Genomic DNA, 14,634 nt, shown 5'->3' on the forward strand with positions numbered 1-14,634 from the left:
AGGTGGCTTCCCCTTGCTCTGGAAACTAATGGGCAAAGATTTCATGGTAAAAGGCAGCAATGTCTGAGGAAATTTAGTATATCCATATTGTAGGGAAAGGCCAGGGAATGAGGCTGTATTAGGGTTCTTGGCTACAAACAGCAGAACACACTCTAGATTGTTTTAGGAAAAAATTTATTAAAGGAGATGAGGTGGCTCATAGATCCCTTCAGATGGCTGGAGAATCAGGCTTGGAGGTTACACAGCTGGCAACACATCTGCTGATAGGCAACATTCACATAGACTTCTGCCACTACAGTGGGAGGTTCCACTATCAAGCAAGAGCATTCTATACCCCTCTTCCTTTCTTATAGCACCCTCCTTCTAATCAGGTTTGCCTGGTCACATCTAATTGATAAGACCTAATCACTGGATACTCTAGCTGCAAGGGAAGCTGGAAAGGTGAGTTCTAGTTTCTGTCTTGAAGAGGTGGGAAATTACCAACATATAGGAATAGTTTTCAAAAACTATCAAGTGGCCACATGGACAGAAAATGACTATAGAGTTTTTCTTTAATTTTCATAGTGATGTGTGATTAGAATGACTAAAGAATAAGAATTTCAGAGCCAGCTACAGGAGCCTGGACACTCCAAAGCCCTGTGACAGCCCTGGGTGCCAGAGGAGCCTGCTATGGGAGCTGGGACATTCTCAGCCCCTGTGCCGCTGCCATAGCGACGGGACTGGACGCGGGGGAGTCAGGTACGGGAGCTGGGACACTCTGGACCCCTGTGCTGCTGCTGTAGCAATGGACTTGGGCGCTGGAAGAGTCGGATACAGGAGCCAGGACACCCAGCAGTGGTAGGCGATCAGCGTGGGGACCAGCGCGAGAATAGGCATGAGAGTAGGTGGAGACCGAGAACATCAAGATACCTGAAGGAGTCTGCACCATTAAACTTCACAGGTATCATACCACAGAAGTTCATACCATAAAACCAGGGTTTCAGAACACATCAATTTTAGAAGCAGAGACTAACAAGAAGAGTCTCAAACAATGGGAAGACAAAGAAACAATCCCCAAATGAAAGAAAAAGCAGAAACTTCAGAAAGAATGTTAGATGAAATAGAGGCTGATCAACTATCAGATAGTGAATTCAAAGCACTGGTTATTACGAAGTTCAAAGAGCTCACAGTGAACTATCAGAAACTACAGGGGAACTACAATGATCTCTCTGCAAACTACATCAACATGAAAAAGGAAATGGAAACTATCAGCAAGGGACAAGAGGAAATGAAGAATACAATTTCCAAATTGAAGAACACAGTAGAAAGTTTCAAAAGTAGGATAGATGAAGCAGAGGATAGGATTAGTGAGTTGGAGGACAAGGTAGAAAGCATCTCACAGAAACAGTAAGGAAATGAAAAGAGGCTCAGAAAGAATGAAGAAGGATTAAAAGAAATGCAAGACAATATGAAACGTAATAATATCCAAATAATAGGAATACCAGGAGGAGAAGAAGAAGAACAAGGGACAGAAAACGTATTTAAAAGAGTAATGAGAGAAAATTTTCCTAATTTGATAAGAGAAAAAGTCACACAAATCCAGGAATCACAGAGAATCCCAATCAAGAGGAACCCAAAGAGGCCCACTTCAAGACACATCATCATCAAAATGGCAAAATTCCAAGACAAAGAGAGAATCTCAAAGGCAGCAATGGAGAAAAAACAAATAAAATACAAGGGAGCCCCAATAAGGTTAGCTACTGACTTCTCAATGGAAACACTCCAAGCAAGAAGAGAATGACAAGAAATATTCCAAGTAATGAGAACCAGAGGTCTACAACCAAGGCTACTTTACCCAGCAAGGCTCTCAATCAAGATAGATGGCCAAATAAAGAGCTTCCAAGACAAAAGAAGCCTAAAAGAATATGCCTCCACCAAACCAGCTCTACAAGAAATACTAAAAGGATTGCTTTAAGGGAAGGAAGGATAAGAGGGAGACAGAGAGGAACACAGGTACAAAAATGGCAATAAAAAACACCTATCAATAATACCCTTAAATATAAATGGATTAAATGCTCCAATCAAAAGACACAGAATAGCTGCATGGATAAGAAAGCATGACCCACACATATGCTGCCTACAAGAGACCCACCTCAGGACAAAAGACCATCACAGACTAAAAGTGAAAGGCTAGAAACAAGTTTTCCAAGCAAACGGACAAGAAAAAAAAGCTGGGGTAGCAATGCTCATATCGGACAAAATAGACCTCAAAAAAAGGGCCATAAAGAGAGATCCAGAAGGTCACTTCATAATACTCAAGGGAAGAATCCACCAAGAAGACATTAACATTGTAAACATATATGCACCAAACATAGGGGCACCCAAATATATCAAGAAAATCTTAGAGGATTTCAAGAAAGATATTGACAGCAACACAATTATACTGGGGGATTTTAACACCCCACTATCAAAAATGGACAGATCTTCCAAACATATTATCAACAAAGATATTGTGGCATTAAACACCACCCTAGATGAAATGGATTTAACTGATATATATATATATATATATATATAGAGCCCTTCATCCCAAAGAAGCTAAATACACATTCTTTTCAAATGCACATGGAACATTTTCAAAGATAGACCACATGATAGGACATAAAACGAGCCTCAAAAAATTCAAGAATATTGAAGTCATACCAAGCATCATCTCTGACCAGAAGGGACTGAAATTGGAAACCAACCCCAAAGAAAAAAACCCAAGGCACCTAAAATCATGGAGACTGAATGGTATGCTATAAAACAATGAATGGGTCAAGACTGAAATTAGAGAAGAAATCAAAACGTTTCTGGAAACAAGTGAAAATGAATTCACAGCAACCCAAAACTTATGGGACACAGTGAAGGCAGTCCTGAGAGGAAAGTTTATAGCAGTACAGGCCTACCTAAAGAAGATAGAAACATTTCAAACAAACAACCTAACCCTATGCCAGCAAGAACTCGAGGAGCAACAACAAAGACAGCCCAGAGCAAGCAGAAGGAAGGAAATAACCAGGATTAGAGCAGAATTAAATGACATAGAAACTAAAAGCACAATTTTAAGGATCAATGAATCCAGGAGTTGGTTCTTTGAGAAGATAAACAAAATAGACAAGCCTTTAAGTAGGCTCATGAAGAAAAGAACAGAGAGGACTCAAATAAACACAATCAGAAATGAAAGAGGAGATATTACAACTGATACCACAAAAATAGAAGGGATTGTTAGAAATTACTATGAAGAACTGTATGCCAAGAAATTTGAAAACCTAGGGGAAATGGACACATTTGTAGAAAAATACAATCTTCCAAAACTCAATGAAAAAGAAGCAGAAAATCGAAATACACCAATAACAGCAAAAGAAATTGAAGCAGTAATCAAAAAACTCCCATCATACAAAAGCCCTGGACCAGATGGTTTCACAGGAGAATTCTACAAAGCATTTAAGGAAGAGCTAACCCCTATTCTCCACAGACTATTCCAAAAAATCCAGAAGGATGGAAAACTCCCAATTCTTTTTATGAAGCCAGCATCATCTTAATTCCAAAACCAGATAGAGACACAACAAAGAAAGAAAACTTCAGGCCAATATCGCTGATGAACATAGATGCTAAAATCCTCAACAAAATATTGGCAAATCGCATCCAACAATATATCAAAAAGATCATACACCAAGACCAAGTGGGATTCATCCCAGGTATGCAAGGATGGTTCAATATTTGCAAATCAGTAAATGTAATTCACACATAAACAAAAGCAAAGACAAAAATCACATGATGATATCAATCTATGCGGGAAAAGCTTTTGATAAGGTACAACACCCATTTATGATAAAAAACACTCAGCAAAGTGGGAATACAGGGAGCATTTCTCAAAATAATAAAGGCTATATATGAGAGACCTACAGCCAATATCATACTCAATGGGCAAAAACTAAAAGCTTTTCCACTAAGATCAGGAACAAGACAAGGATGTCCACTTTCACCACTTCCATTCAATATAGTATTAGAAGTTTTAGCCACAGTGATCAGGCAAGAAAAGGAAATAAAAGGCATCCAAATAGGAAACGAGGAAACAAAACTGTCACTGTTTGCAGATGACATGATAGTGTACATGGAAAATGCTATAGACTCTACCCACCCAAATACTGCTTGAACTAATTAATGAATTTGGCAAAACAGCTGGTTACAAAGTCAATATCCAGAAATCAAAGGCATTTTTGTATACCAACAATGAATCAGCAGAAATCAAGGAAAAAATTCCATTCGATATAGCAAAAAGAAAAATAAAATATCTGGGAATAAACCTAACTAAGTAGGTAAAAAACCTGTATGCAGAAAGCTACACAACCCTGAAGAAAGAAATCAAGGAAGACACAAACAAATGGAAACATATACCTTGTTCATGGATTTGAAGAATTAACATCATCAAAATGTCCATACTCCCCAAAGCAATATACACATTCAATGCAATACCTATTAAAGTACCAATGGCATATTTCACAGACATAGAACAAACACTTCAAAAATTTATATGGAACCATAAACGACCCAGAATAGCAGCTGCTATTTTGAGAAAGAAGAGCAAAGTAGGAGGGATCACAATTCCTGCTATCAAACTGTATTACAAGGCCACTGTAATCAAAACAGCCTGGTACTGGCATAAAAACAGGCACATAGACCAATGGAACAGAACAGAGAGCCCAGAAATCAACCCAACCCTCTACAGTCAATTAATATTCGACAAAGGGGGCAGTAACATAAAATGGAGTAAAGATAGCCTCTTCAGCAAATGGTGTTGGGAGAACTGGACAGCTACGTGCAAAAAAATGAAACTTGAGCACCAACTTACACCATACACCAAAATAAATTCAAGGTGGATAAAAGACTTAAATATAAGCCATGACACCATTAAAGTCCTAGAGGAGAACATTGGCAAGAAAATCTCAGATATTCCACGCAGCAACATTTTTACGGATATGTGCCCTAGAGCAAGGAATATAAAGGAAAGAATAAACAAATGGAATCTCATCAAAATAAAAAGCTTCTGCATGGCTGATGAAAACAGTATTAAATTAGGAAGACAACCAACTGTATGGGAAAACATATTTGGCAATGTTACCTCAGAGAAAGGTTTAATCTCCAAAATATACAAAGAACTTACACAACTCCACTCTAAGAAGACACCCAACCCAATTAAAACATGGGCAAAGGACTTGAACAGACACTTCTCCAAGGAGGACATACAGAACATCCAGAATCACATGAAGAGATGCTCAATATCGTTAGCTATCAGAGAGATGCAAATTAAAAGCACAATGAGATACCACTTTACACCAGTCAGGATGGCTATCATAAACAAAGCAACAAACAAGAAATGTTGGAGAGGTTGTGGGGAAAAGGGGTCCTTAGTTCACTGTTGGTGGGATTGGAGACTGGTACAACCATTATGGAAAACAGTATGGAATTTTCTCAGAAAAATAAAAATCGACCTGCCTTTTGACCCAGCAATTCCACTGCTTGGATTATATCCTAAGAATCCTAAAACATCAATTTCAAAGAACCTATGCACCACAATGTTCATAGCAGCACAATTTACAATAGCCAAGAGTTGGAAGCAACCTAGGTGCCCATCAGTAAATGAATGGATCAAAAAATGGTGGTACATATACACAATGGAATTCTATGCAGCAGAGAGAAAGAAGGAGCTACTACCTTTTGCAACAACATGGATGGAACTGGAAAGCATTATGCTGAGTGAAATAGGCCAGGTGCTGAAAGACAAATACCATATGATCTCACCTTTATCAGGAAGCTAAGCAACAAAACAAACAAGCAAGCAGAAAAAAAAATACCAAAGCCACTGAAATAGAGAACAAGGGGACAGTGACCAGAGGGGAGAGGGAAGGGAAGTTAAGGGGAAAAAGGGGGAGGGATTTGGAGGAACAAATAGGAAGGACACAGGGAGGAGAACTAAGGGGGGTGGAAATGGGAGGGAGGTGGGGAGCAAGGGGTGGGGGAGGCTGGGATGGGAGAAATAGACAAAAAAAACTGTACTTTAAAATAACTAAATAAAATTAATTAAAGAAAAGAATTTCAAGGGAAGATGGCAGCAAGGTAAGTGGGAGCCTAACCCACTTGCTCCTGCACCCAACTGGGATACCTAGCTGATCTTAGGAAGAACAGAGTGAATAGCAAATGGGATCCCAGCTTATATGAAGTTTGGAAGTCAAAGATTGCAGAGGACATTAAAAAGCAGATGGTAAAGAAATTTGGTAGGCAGACAAGAAAGCTGTCAGGCTCTGTGCCAGGGACCATAGAGTGGTGGTTTTGTTCCGGGTCGCTGCTGTTGTAGGAGTTTTGGAAGAGAGCCAGGTCAGTGATTCTAACTTCACAGCGTCCTCCCCTCCTAAGCAGGGGATATTCCACAGCTTAGACTGTGGTCAGTGGCTCAGCTGGACAGTACCAGAGAAATCTGGAAACAGGAGATACCTGGAGGTAGGAGAAGAGTTGGGCCATGACTGACAGTGACCCAGAGAGTCTTGGAACAGCTCAGAGAATTGGGTTGTGTGAAATGTCTGGTGCTTGTTAAAAATGGCAGCCAAAACCAATGGAAATTCACTAAAAAAAAAAGTGGAGCACAACTGCTGTTCAAGAAACTCTGTCTCATAGTAGCCAGGCCAGTGAAAATGGAGCAGGAGGGGTGCTGAATGGACTGATCAGAGGAGGGCAGCAGGGGCTCAGAGAGTTAGCACTCCAGAAAAACTTAATTTGATAAGGGAACTAAACTGCCTGGAAGTAACTTTGAGAGTGCATAGCAACCAGGCCAACAAAAAGTGAGGAGGAGATGTGCAGGTTGCTCCTAACCAGTCTACCTTGCAGGTGGTACAATGTGGTGTATTAAAGGCACTAGCCTGGCACAGATGGACAGTGGGAGCCATGTGGCACTCATAAGGCTTGGGCTAGAGGCTTGGCAACTATGAATATTGTAACCCAGCCCATCCTTCCAAAAGCATAGGAAAGAAAAAAAGCGAAGCCCAGCCCCTCTCTGCCTGCAGCAGGCAGGAAGATGGGCAGAACTGGCTTGGCAGGTTTAAAGTCAGAAGGTGCTCCCCACCACCCTCAAGTGTGAGACAATAAGATCTGGAGCTGTGAAAGGACCAAAGAACCAAAGACAGAACCACAGAGAGATCAGAAGGCTAATGCCAGCTGTGAAACTGAGACAAATTTCATGTTGCTATCTTACAGAACTTGCATTTTATTTTTTATTTTTATTATTATTTTTGTTATTCTTATTTCTTTTCTTTTCTTATTTATTATTTTTCTTTCTTATTTCTCTTCTTTCTGTTTAGTTTTCTTTGTTTTGTTTGTTTAATTGCATTGTCTGACTGGTTTTTTTGTTCTCCCTTTTACATTATATTTTAATTTTCCTTCTCTCATTTCACTCATATTCCAATAACACACTACTCTTGGTTTTTTATTTCCTATTCTTTTTAAAAACATTTTTTATTTATTTATCTTTAGAGGGGAAGGGAAGGAGAGAGGGAGAGAAACATCAATGTATGGTTGCCTTTCGTGCGTCCCCTGCTGGGAAATGGCCTGCAGGGAACCAGCCTGCAACCCAGGCATGTGCCCTGACTGGGAATCGAACCGCGATCGTGTGGTTCGCAGGCCCGTGCTCAATCCACTGAGCTACACCAGCCAGGGCTATTTCCTATTCTTTTTATTAAGATCATATATTTCTTGTCATATTATTGTTGTTCCTGTATTATTGTAAATAATTGTTGTTCTATATCATTATAAATCCTACACAGTACCCCTTTCTGGTCTTGGCCCATTTCACTATCTTCCTTAGCTTTATTACTGTTGTGGTTAACTTTAATCTCTCACACACTACACCTAGTTTCTCTCCCTTGCTCTCACATCTCACCACCTAACCTTGTACAAGTGCTCTGCTTTCTGGATTCAACTCACATTCCATCTCTCCTCTAATAAGAATCTTATCTCTTTTTTACCTTTTATAAAAAGTGGCTAGTTGGGGAAAATATCACAGTTCTCATTGTACTTCTCCAAGGATTTCCTGTCCATTGTCTATTTACTAGTACTTTAAATCCAATAGAATACTCTCCCACTGTCTTATTCTATTTTGCCTTCACCCTGCCACTGATCACATACAAGATAAGGTGGGAGTTTGGAACACCAGTGACCTGCTAGAGGAGAGAACCAACCAAAAAAAGGAATCACCAAGAGGAAAAACCCAAGTACAACAAGAGAGCCCACACAAATGAAAGAAAGGGCAACCTCAGGGCATCCAGACAAGATCAGAGAAACCACACCACTGAATCCCATAGAACTCCTACTGTAGAAGTTCACCCTACAAAGACAGCTAGCAAAGCAGAGCACCAGGAAATGCAGAAACAATAAAAAAGAGTCACCTAAAATGAGAAGACAAAGAAAGAACCTACAATCAAAAATAATGGAAGACTCCCCAGTAAAAGAGCTAAATGAAATGGAGGCAACAAACTATCAGATACAGAATTCAAAAGAATAGTTATAATGATGCTCAAGGTACCCACAAACAACTATAAGGACCTGAGTGAGAATTACAACAGTATGAAAAAGGAAATGGAAATTATAAGCAAGAACCAGGAAGTAATGAAGAATACAATTTCTGAAATAAAAAAAAACATACTGGAAAAAATTACAAGGCTGGAAAGGACAGGGGACCAAATTAGTGAGGTGGAAAACAAGGTAGAAAGAAACACCCAGGTATAGCAGCTGCATGAAAAAGACTAAAAAATATGAAGATAGCTTAAGGGAACTCCAAGATAACATGAAATGCAACAACATTTGAATCATAGGAATACCAGAAGGAGAAGAAAGGAGGAAAGGATAGAAACCTTGTTTGAAAAAATGACAGAAAACTTACAGAACCTGGAGAGAGGAAAAGTAACTCAAGTTCAGGAAGCATAGAGGGTCCCAATCAAGATGAACCCAAAGAGGCCCACTTCAAGACACATAATAATTAAAATGCCAAGTTTTAAAGACAAAGAGAGAATCTTAAAAGCAGCAAGGGACAAACAAGAAGTAACATACAAGGGAACTGAGGCCAGCAGTTGGTTTCTCTATAGACACACTACAAGAAAAGGCAAAAAATACTCCAAGTACAAACAAGAAGTAACATACAAGGGAACTGAGGCCAGCAGTTGGTTTCTCAATAGACACACTACAAGAAAAGGCAAAAAAATACTCCAAGTAATAAAAAGCAAAGTTCTGAAACCAAGACTACTTTACCCAGTGAGGCTCTCAATTAAAATGGAAGGTGAAATAAGGTGTTTCCCAGGCAAAAGAAGGCTGAAAGAATACACTTCCACCAAACCAGTACTTCAAGATATGCTAAAAGGACTGCTATATGAAGAGGAAGAAAAAAAGTGAGAGAGGAACACAGGCACAAAGGTGGAAAAATTAACAAGTACCTATCAATAATAATCTTAAATGTTAATGGATTAAATACTCCAATCAAAAGATATAGAGTAACTGAATGGATAAGAAATCATGACCCACACATATGCTGACTACAGGAAACCCACTTCAAAACAAAAGACATATACAGACTGAAAGTGAAGGGCTGGAAGAAAATGTTCCAGCAAATGGACAGAGAAAAAAAGCTGGGGTAGCAATACTTGTATCAGACAAAATGGACTTCAAAACAAGGCCCATAAAAAGAGACCTTGGACACTTCACAATACTCAAGGGAAGAATCCATCAAGAAGACATAAACTTTGTAAACATATATGCACCCAACATAGGAGCACTCAAATATATAAGGAAAATATTGGAGGTCTTCAAGAAGGATATAGACAGCAACACATTTATACTAGGAGATTTTAACACCCCACTGTCAAAAATGGATTGATCTTCCAAACAAAATATCAACAAGGATATTGTGACATTGAGCAATGCCATAGATGAAATGGAAATGGACTTAACTGATATCTATATCTCTATCTCTATCTCTATCTCTATCTCTATCTATCTATCTATCTATATCTATCTATATCTATATCTATATCTATATCTATATCTATATATCTATATATATATATATATATAGAGAGAGAGAGAGAGAGAGAGAGAGTGAGAGAGCCCTTCTTCCTGAGAAGAAAAGTACACATTCTTTTCAAGTGCACATGGAATATTTTCAAAGATATACCACTTTATAGGACACGAAATTAGCCTCAACAAGTTCAAAAATATTGAAATCATATGAAGCATGTTCTTTGACCACAAGGGACTGAAACTAGAAATGAACTTCAAAGAAAAAACTCAAAAACACTGAAATTCATGGAGATTGAATAACATGGTATTTAACAATGGATGGGTTAAAAATGAGATCAAGGAAGAAATCAAAAAGTTTCTGGAAACAAACAAAAATGAACTCACAGCAATCCAAAACTTATGGGGCACAGTGAAGGCAGTCTTGAGAGGGAAGTTTATAGTGATACAGGCCTATTAAAAAAAGATAGAAACATTTCAAACAAACAACCTGACCCTACACCTACAAGAACTCGAGGAACAACAACAGAGACAGCCCAGAGCAAGTAGAAGGAAGGAAATAACCAACATCAGAGCAGAATTAAATGACATAGAGACTAAAAGTACAATTCTAAGGATCAATGAATCCAGGACATGTTTTTTTGAAAAGATAAACAAAATCGACAAGCCATTAAGTAGGCTCATCAAGAAAACAAGAGGGAGGACCCAAATAAACACAATCAGAAATTAAAGAGGAGAGATTACAGCTGATCCCACAGAAATACAAAGGATTGTAAGAAATCACTACAAAGAACTATATGGCAAGAAATTTGAAAACCTAGGTGAAGTGAATAAATTTCTAGAAAAATAGTAATATTCTAAAACTGGATGAAGAAGAAGCAGAAAGCCTGAACAGACCAGTAACAGCACACAAAATTGAAGCAGTAATCAAAAAACTTCCAGGACATCTTTAAATGTTCTAGCATCCAAATTATAGGGGTACCAGAAGGGGAAGAGGAACAGCAACAAGTGGAAAACTTTATTTGAACAAATAATAAAGGAGAACTTCCCCAATCTGGCAAAGGAAATAGACTTCCAGGAAATCCAGGAAGCTCAGAGAGTCCCAAATAATTTGGACCCAAGAAGGAACACACCAAGGCACATCATCATTACATTAGACAAAATTAAAATGAAGGAGAGAATTCTAGAAGCAGCAAGAGATAAGGGGACAGTCAGCTACAAAGGAGTTCCCATCAGACTGTCAGCAGATTTCTCAAAAGAGGCCTTCCAGGAACGAAGAGGCTGGAAAGAAGTATTCCAAGTCATGAAACCCAAATACCTACATCCAAGATTGATCTATTCAGCAAAGCTTTTATCTAGAATGGAAGGACAGATAAAGCACTTCTCAGATAAGGTCAATTTCAAGGAGTTCATCATCACCAAGCCCTTATAATATGAAATGTTAAAGGGACTTATCTGAGAAAAAGAAGTTAAAGAAACATGAACAGTGAAAGGACAACAAACTCACAGTTATTAACAACCATACCTAAAACAAAAGCAAACTAAGTGGACAGCTAGATCAGTAGCAGAACCATAGAAATGGAGATCACATGGAGGGTTAGCAACAGGAGAGTGGGAGGAGAAGAGGGGAAAGGATACAGAGAATAAGTAGCATAGATGGTAAGTAGAAAGTAGATGGTGGGAGGGCAAGAACAGAATGGGAAATATAGAATGTAAAGAACTTGTGACATATGGAAATGAACTAAAGGGGGGATTGGGGCAAGGGAGTGTACAGGGCGGAGAGGAATGAAGGGGGGGAATAGGACAACTGTAGTGGCATAATCAATAAAACATATTTAAAAAACCCCAAGATTTTCAGAACACAAAAGCCCTGGACTGGACTAGACAGAATTTTACAAAACATTTAATTAAGAGCTAACCCCATATCTTTAATATACTATTGCAAAAAAATTCAAGAAGATCAAAGACTCCCAAACTCTTTATGAAGCCAGCATCATCCTAATCCCAAATCCAGATAAAGACACAACAAAGAAAGAAAACTACAGGCAAATATCACTGATGAATATAGATGCTATAGTCCTCAACAGTATATTGGCAAACTGCCGCCAGCAATACATTAAAAAGATCATACGCCATGACCAAGTGGGATTCATCCCAGGTATGCAAGGATGGTACAATATCCACACATCAATAAATGTAATATATAACATAAACAAAATAAAAATACAAAAATCACATGATGATATCAATAGATGGGGAAAAAGCATTGATAAGCTCAGCACCCATTTATGATAAAAACACTCAGCAAAGTGGAAATAGAGGGAGCATTCCTGAACGTAGTAAAGGCCATATATGAGAGACCTGCAGCCAACATCATACTCAATGGGCATAAAATAAAAGCTTTCCCACTAAGATCAGGAACAAGACAAGGATGGCCGCTTTCACCACTTCTATTCAACATAGCACTGGAATTCCTAGCCACAGCAGTCAGATAAGAAAAAGAAATAAAAGGCATCCTAATTGGAAAGGGGAAGCAAAATTGTTATTGTTTGCAGGTGACATGATAGTGTACTTAGAAAATCCTATAGACTCCACCTAATTAATAAATTTGGCAAAATGGTGCATTATAACACCAATATTCAGAAATCAAAGGCATTTTTGTATACCAACAATGAAATATCAGAAACAGAAATCAGGAAAAAATCCCATTTGATATAGCAGTAAGAAAAATAAAATACCTAGGAATAAACAAACCAAGGAGGTAAAAGACCTTTACTAAAAAAACTACACGATACTAAAGGAAGAAATTAAGGAAGACACAAACAAGTGGAAGCATCTACCATGTTTAGGGATTGGAATAATTAACATCATCAAAATGGCCATATTACCCAATGCAATTTACAGATGCAATGCAGTACGTATTAAAATACCAATGACATATTTTACAGATATAGAACAAACAGTTCAGAAATTTATATGGAACCATAAGTGACCCTGAATAGCCACAGCAATTTTGAAAAAGAAGAACAAAGTAGGAGGGATCACAATTCCTGCTATCAAACTGTATTACAAGGCCACTCTAATCAAAACGGCCTGGTACTGGCATAAGAACAGACACATAGACCAATGGAACAAAGCAGACAGCCCAGAAGTAAACCCAAGTCTCTATGGTCAGTTAATATTTGACAAAGGGGGCAGAGGCATAAAATGGAGTAAAAATAGCCTCTTCAACAAATGGTATTGGGAGATCTGAACAGGTACAAGCAAAAATGGAAATTTGACCACCAATTTACAGCATACACAAAAGTAAATGCAAGGTGGATACAAAAGTTAAATATAAGTTGTGACACCATTAAAGTCCTAGAGGAGAACATAGGCCGAAAAATCTCAGATATTCCACACAGCAATATTTTCACTGATATGTCCCCTAGAACAAGAGACAATAAAGGGAAGAATAAACAAATGGGATCTCATCAAAATAAAACCTTCTGCATGGCTAAAGAAAACATTAAAATGAAAAGAGAACCAACTGTATGGGAAAACATATTTGCCAATGATACCACAGACAAGGGTTTAATCTCCAAAATATGCAAAGAACTCACACAACTCCACTCTAAGAAGACAAGCAACCCAATTAAAAAATGGGCAAAGGACTTGAACAGACATTTCTCCAAGGAGGACATACAGTGGATACAGAGACACATGAAAAGATGCTCAATATCACTAGCTATCAGAGAGATGCAAATTAAAACCACAGTGAGATACCACTTTACACTGGTCATAAACGAAGCAACAAACAACAAGTGTTGGAGAGGTTGTGGGGAAAAGGGGACCCTAATTCATTGTTGGTGGGATTGCAGACTGGTACAACCATTATGGAAATCAGTATGGAACTTTCTAAGAAAAGTAAAAATGAATCTGCCTTCTGACCCAGCAATTCCACTGTTAGAATTGTACCCTAAAAACCCTGAAACACCAACTCAGAAGAGCCCATACACCCCAATGTTCATAGCAGCACAATTTATAATAGCCAAGTGCTGGAAGCAGCCTAAGTGCCCATCAGTAAATAAATGGATCAAAAAACGATGGTACATTTACATGATGGAATACTATGCAGCAGAAAGAAAGAAGGAGGTCCCAATCTTTTGGACAGAATGGATATATCTGGAGAGCATTATGCTAAATGAAATAAGTCAGGCAGTGAAAGAGAAATACCATATGATCTCCCGTATAAGTGGAACCTAATCAAGAAAACAAACAAGCAAGCAAAATATGAGCAGAGACATTGAAATAAACAACAAAGTTATAATAACCAAAGGGAAAGGGGAGAGGAATAACAAGGGAAAGAATGGGAAGTGTCATAAAGGAACATGTATAGAGGACCCATGGTCAAAGCCAAAGTGGGGAGGGTTGAGGGTGGGAGTTGGGGGTGGGTGGGTGGGGAAAGTGGTGGCAGGAAAATGGAGATAACTTTACATAAACCACAAAAAATAAAATAAAATAGCCCTGGCTGGTGTAGCTCAGTGGATTGAGCTCGGGCCTGCGAACCAGACAGTCGCG

The sequence above is a fragment of the Artibeus jamaicensis genome, unplaced genomic scaffold, assembly GCF_021234435.1.
Source record: "Artibeus jamaicensis isolate MK-2021 breed Jamaican fruit bat unplaced genomic scaffold, CSHL_Jam_final scaffold_1283, whole genome shotgun sequence".
Classification (NCBI taxonomy): Eukaryota; Metazoa; Chordata; class Mammalia; order Chiroptera; family Phyllostomidae; genus Artibeus; species Artibeus jamaicensis.